The following is a 6,108-nucleotide window of genomic DNA, read 5'->3' as shown; positions in this document are numbered from 1 at the left end:
CATACTCAGCTAATTTTTGTATTTTTAGTAGAGACAGGGTTTCACCATGTTGGTCAGGCTGGTCCCGAACTCCTGACCTTGTGATCTGCCTGCCTCAGCCTCCCAAAGTGCTGGGATTACAGGTGTTAGCCACTGCGCCTGGCCTAATGTTTGTATTGTTTTAATAGAGACAGTATTTCACCATGTAATTCTGACAGTATTTCAGTATATCATAATTCCCAAAATGCTGGGATTATGGACATGAGTTACCACGCCTGGCACAACTCTCAATCTACTCATTGATAATGAAATCATTGGCTGGTGACCATCACAGTGATGGACGTGACCACCACATATTTCTGTTAAGTGTCTCATCTTATATTTTTAATATATATTTAGTATCATTCTGTGCTCATTGAATATCAAACACTCTTCTAATGTGAATAAACCTGAAAGAAAGAATTTTCTTGTAAGGCCATTTCTGCTGTCTATTTTAAGCTAGTTATATATCTCATTTAGCCCATCAATTGCTCAACTCATGGTCTGCGTCTTCATGGAGATTACAGTCTATCATGAAGATGAACACTAAGCAAAGATTAAGTACAGGTGTGGTGGGTGCTGCAAAGGTGATGTGCAGGATGCAGTTGGCAGGGCTGGGTCCAGGGTGAAGTGAGAAGTGCAACAGGTACCTAAAGGGTGACATTTAAGGAGGCATTTGCATGACCCTGAGAGTGAGTGCCTCCTTATGTATCACACCCTAGGCACCTCCCTCTCCTCACCCTAGTCCTGGCCCTGGCTATCAGAAAAGCAAAGGTGGGGTGGGAAATATTCTGATGTAATATTCGGGGTAACATTCTCTGACAGTTGTCATTTACTGCATCTTTGGACACTCAGTATCTGAGTTCCTTTCCATTAGGGAAGCTAGTCTCTATTTTTGTGGTCTTGGTGGAAAGGAAGGCTGACCTTCAACTACAGAATGCCCTAAAGGCAAATATTCTCTTATGCCACCTTGAAAGTTAGCAGACAGGTGCATGACCCAGGCTCAGCCAAATGGGCGCTCCAACAAAGGACTTGAATCTTAAAGGACTAAATCCAAACCACAGGGAAGGTGGAGAAATACAGAGTGGCAGCAGCAATGACAAGAGTCCAGGTGTGATACTGATTGATGCCTAGTGCTCTGGCAGCAATGCTCGTGGTAAGATCTTGGCAGGCTATTTCTGCTGCCCACTCTGTCTCGGTCTTTTCAAGCCCGATTGTATAGACTTCTGGTCAGTGCTATGAGCTACATGATATCCTTCCAAAAAATTATCCTTTTTGCTTAAATTCCTCTCTAATGAACTCTTACATTACATCCAATAATAAATGTAAGGTGTTTCATCTTAAAATATGTTGAGGGAATGTTGCTATATTCAGTAAGGAACTCTTGTGAGATTGGGTGCTAGAACGTGGGACAATCTGACCTGGCAGAGAGACTAGAGGGACAGCAGCAAAACTCAGGGTAGAAGGCCTCAAATATGGGAAAGAGGAGGGAGACTGCTAATGAGGGACTGAGCTGAGATAGCAGTTCCAAAAAGAGTGAAGAGAGTAAGGTTTGCATCAAAACATCACAGGGGAAGAATCAGGGGGACTTGATGGCTGACTTGATGAGAGAAGTCAAGAAATGAACATACAAAGTCAGTCTCAAGACAGCATAGAGCTGCCATCAGATTCTCTCTCTTTCATTCTTTTCTTTTCTTTTCTTTTTTCTTTCTTTCTTTCTTTTTGAGACAGAGTCTCGCTCTGTTGTCCAGGCTAGAGTGCAGTGGAGCGACCTCAGCTCACTGCAACCTCCGCCCCCTGGGGTTCACATGATTCTCCTGCCTCAGCCTCCCGAGTAGCTGGGACTAAAAGTGACTGCCACCACGTCCCGCTAATTTTTTGTATTTTTACTAGAGATGGGGTTTCACCATGTTGGCCAGGCTGGTGAACCTGAGAACTCCTTACCTCAAGTGACCCACCTGCCTCGGCCTCCCAAAGTGCAGGAATTACAGGTGTCAGCCACCGCAGCCGGCCTGCCTTCAGATTCTTGAATGACTGTCCATACACAGACAGATCTTTGTGTACTCAAAATACAGAACAAAGGCTTCATGTAAATGTAACCAGAATTTAGATAACTCCAGTTTGGGCACAAACAGTATTTTCCACCCCTCACTTCCCACCCACTCCCCATTGATAGATATGTTCTATAATGTACTCAAACCCCTGAATGTCCAGATTGAAGAAAGTCCTTTCTTCTTCAATCTAATGTTCATATAACCTCAAAAAGAAGTGCTTGGATATCTCAGACTGCCCCCTTCCGTAAGGTCCCTTAAACTCACGCTGCACCACTCCTCCTCAGACCATCCACATCAAGGAAAGGTCCCTTAAACTCACGCTGCACCACTCCTCCTCAGACCATCCACATCAAGGAAAGAGGAGTTTTACTAAATCATGGAGAGTAAAACGTGGGTGGAAAAAGAAGGCTTGGGTTTCAGGTAACGGTAAAACACAAGAACTTGAAAAGGAAAACGTGTTTGAGTGGGAAAGTGATCATCCTTGGAATGTAACTATTCATATAGGTAGCAAATACTGATTGTGTTCTGACAGTGTGCCAGGCACCATGGAATGGTGAGCAAAACCAACAAGGTCCCTGCAATCATAAAACCCAAACTCTCCCGGAAGAGAGACAGGAAACAAGTACATGAACAAAATAATTACTGATTTTTGAGAAGTGCTAGGACATACATTTGCATAGTGACATAAAGGACTTCATTAGATACAATAATCTAGAATGACAGTTAAATTAAGGCCTGGAGGATACGACAAAAACAGCCACATAAACATCAGAGTCTTCTTGGGAAGAGAGAACACCATGTAGCAAGGCCCTGAGACAAAAAAAAGAGCTTGTTGACATCAAGGAACAGAATGGAAACCTGGGTGACCTAAGTATAAGGAGGAGGCCAGAGAAGTGAACAAGGCCTGGTAGGGCAGGGCCTCCCAGTCCATGGCAAGGAGTCTGGATTTTATTCTTAATGAAATGGAAAGCCATGGTTTAGTGCAAAACAGAGTAGTGACTGGATATCATTTACCTTTCTGGATTTAGGACTAGATCTGAAAAAAATGAAAATAATTTACCATTTGGCTGCTATGTGGAAAATTAATTAGAGAAAACAGGAGACTATTGTAAAAGATCAGGTGAAAATGGCAGTGGCCTGAACTAGATGGAAAGAAATGGATAATTTTGATATGCATTTTGAAGGCAGAGCCACAGGACTTGCTGAGAAATTGAACGTAGGGAGGTGAAGTGAGGAATCACACATGACTTGTAGGTTTGGTGCATCTGGGCACACGTTGCTACCATTTACTAAAAAGGGAAATAGCAGGGTACTAACAAGGCCTGGTGAGGTGAGGTCCCCACTGGGAGTTCCATTCTGATATATTAGGTAACCAGATGGAGATGTCATTTAAGGGGGAAGATATACCAGTTTAGACGTTAGAGAAAGTTTAGGGTAGGAGCTATGAATTTGAAAGTGATCAGCATATAGAGGACATTCAAAATACCTAGTGAAAAAGAGCAGAGAGAAAAGACAAAAGGAACCTAGAAACAAGTCCTGGCCTTTGGAAAGGGAAGGAGGAGCCAGGACAGAAGACTGAAAATGAATGGCCCAGGTGATCAGAGGAAAACCAGGAGAGTCTGCCGTCTTAGAAGGCAAGAAAAGAAAGCATTTCAATGAGGATGTCATGGCCTCTATGTCAAACACCTCTTCAGGGGTCGACAAGAGGAAAACAGGGGTGCCTCTGTTGGGTTTGGCAACACTGGAGATAGTTGGTAATCTTTACTAGAAAAGGTTCAGTGGCACAGTCAAAACCAAATTGAACTGAGTTGAAAGGTGAATGAGAAAAAATTGATAAAGTGAAGGCAGGCGACATTCTGAGAAGTATTTTTTTTAAGCACTGCAAATAAATGAGGCATTGTCCAGAGAGGAATGTGGGACTCAGGGATTTTTTTTTTTTTTAATCTGGGAGATACTCGAGCATCTTTGTATGATAGAAATGATCTGGAAGAGAAGGGGAGAATAAGGAGAATAAATGAATGTGAAATTCTTGAGTAGGGGAGAGGAGACAAATGTAGACAAGTAAAGGGGCCGGTTCCTCAGGAGTAGATATCATTCTTCCACTGTAAACAAAAGGAAGACAGGAGCTGTAGGACCCAATACCAGAGTGTGTAGACTTAGTAGAGAGAAGATAAAGGAGTTGCTTCTCATGGTTTCTATTTTCTTGAAATATGAGACAAGGAGTGATATTTTGGTGGGGACAGGGAATGGTAGAAGATTGAGGAGAGAGGAAAAATCATGGACTAGTTATTTCAAAGAATGAGAAATCAAGCTTCTTAGGGAAAAGAAGGAGATTAGCTGGGCCATGTTGAGTGGCCTTTGAGGTTGGAGGCCCTGAACTTCCCGTGTAATCAGTGAGACTAGTTGGATGATTTTTTCTAAGAATGATCCGCTGCTGACCTATAGGTCAGGCACAGTGGCTCACACCTGTAATCCCAACCTTTAAGGAGACCAAGGCAGGAGGACGATCACTTAAGGCCAGGAGTTCGAGACCAGCCTCGGTGACATAGCAAGGACCCCATCTCTACAAAAAAAAAAAAAAATTAACAGTCAAGAGTGGTAGCACACACCTGTAGTCCCAGCTACTTGGGAAGCTGAGGCAGGAGAATCCCTTGAGTCCAGGAGGTTAAGGCTGTAATGAGCTATGATCATACCACTGCACTCCAGTCTGGGTAACAGAGTAAGATCTTGTCTCGAAAAATAAAGTTTACCTATAGAGGAGGCAAGTAGATGGTTATATTCTACCATGGTTGGGAGTTTGGCATTGATACCGTGCAGAGTACAGCAAGGGAGCTGAGTCTGCAAGAGAAATATTACAGGGCTAGGCTGGACAGAAATTGAGTCAGGAGGGTAAGATGATTAGTGAAAAAATGGCAGGGTTTTACTTCAACTTTAAGAGTTATTAACTCTGAGAAGTAGGAGTTGGTGGCAACGTAGTGAAGGAGGATTTAACTTTTTCCAGGCAAAGAATTGCTATGCAGAGCCAGAAGTAGAAAATTACAAAATGAGATCAACCTAGATTCTACTTACACTTATCAAGAACTGAATGTGCGCTAGATTCTGTGCTGGGCACTTTCCTGTCTGCTATCTCCTTTAATTCTCATGACATCCCTATGCCTTGAGTAGGAAAGTTCCCCATTTTAGAGACGAAAAAATAGAGCACAGAGGGTTAAATGGCTTGCCTAGGGTCATGCAGCTGACCTGTGATTAAACAAGGATTTGACTCCAGATCTTCTGATCCTGCATCAAACGCTCTTCCCTAGACAGCTTTGGTGACACTTAGACACTGACACTGAGGCTGAAGTTTGTCATCAGGAAGATGAACTGGGGACATGAGGCTGAAGCCAGGTCAGGGCTCCAATATGAAAGGGCTGAAGAGGAGGCGGGTGACTCCAAGTAGAACTTTTCAACTCAGGATAAAGAATCAAGTTCTTTTAGATTAGTCAGATAAGTAGCAAGAGTTGGGGATACTTGGGATCATGGGGCTGAATGTTGTAAAATTCCTGTTGTCTCAGTTCAGGATCAGTCCTGGAAAATGATTAGCCAGTTTAATGTGCCATGGCCGCAACTAGAGGGAATGCAAAGAGATGGAGCAAGGATCCACAGATGGCCTGATACCAGCACTCTCCACCATGAGAAAGACTCACAAGAGGCATTGCCCTAGAGCCCCTGAGGGGCAGAACTGTAGGTGTGATCAAGGGAAAGTTATAGCCTTTGGTGTGGGAGTGAGAGAATCTATGGGCCAAGAATGGGTTCTTGTGTTCATCATAGACTCTTGCTTGCCTCCTGGACTCCCCTGAAATACTCATAGATTGGGACCCACAGCCTGCCTCAGCCTAGACTCTAAAGCCATTGCTGTACAATACAATCACCACTAGCGACATTTAGCTACATAAATTTAAAGCTAGAGTGAATCAAATTAAAACTTCAGGTCCGCATTCACACTGGGCACATTTCAAGTGCTCAGTAGCCACATCTGGCTAGTAGCTACCATACT

Source organism: Colobus angolensis, unplaced genomic scaffold (assembly GCF_000951035.1).
Source record: "Colobus angolensis palliatus isolate OR3802 unplaced genomic scaffold, Cang.pa_1.0 Scaffold114, whole genome shotgun sequence".
NCBI lineage: Eukaryota > Metazoa > Chordata > Mammalia > Primates > Cercopithecidae > Colobus > Colobus angolensis.
The sequence above is the reverse complement of the archived record's forward strand: the minus strand, read 5'-3'. Positions refer to the sequence as shown.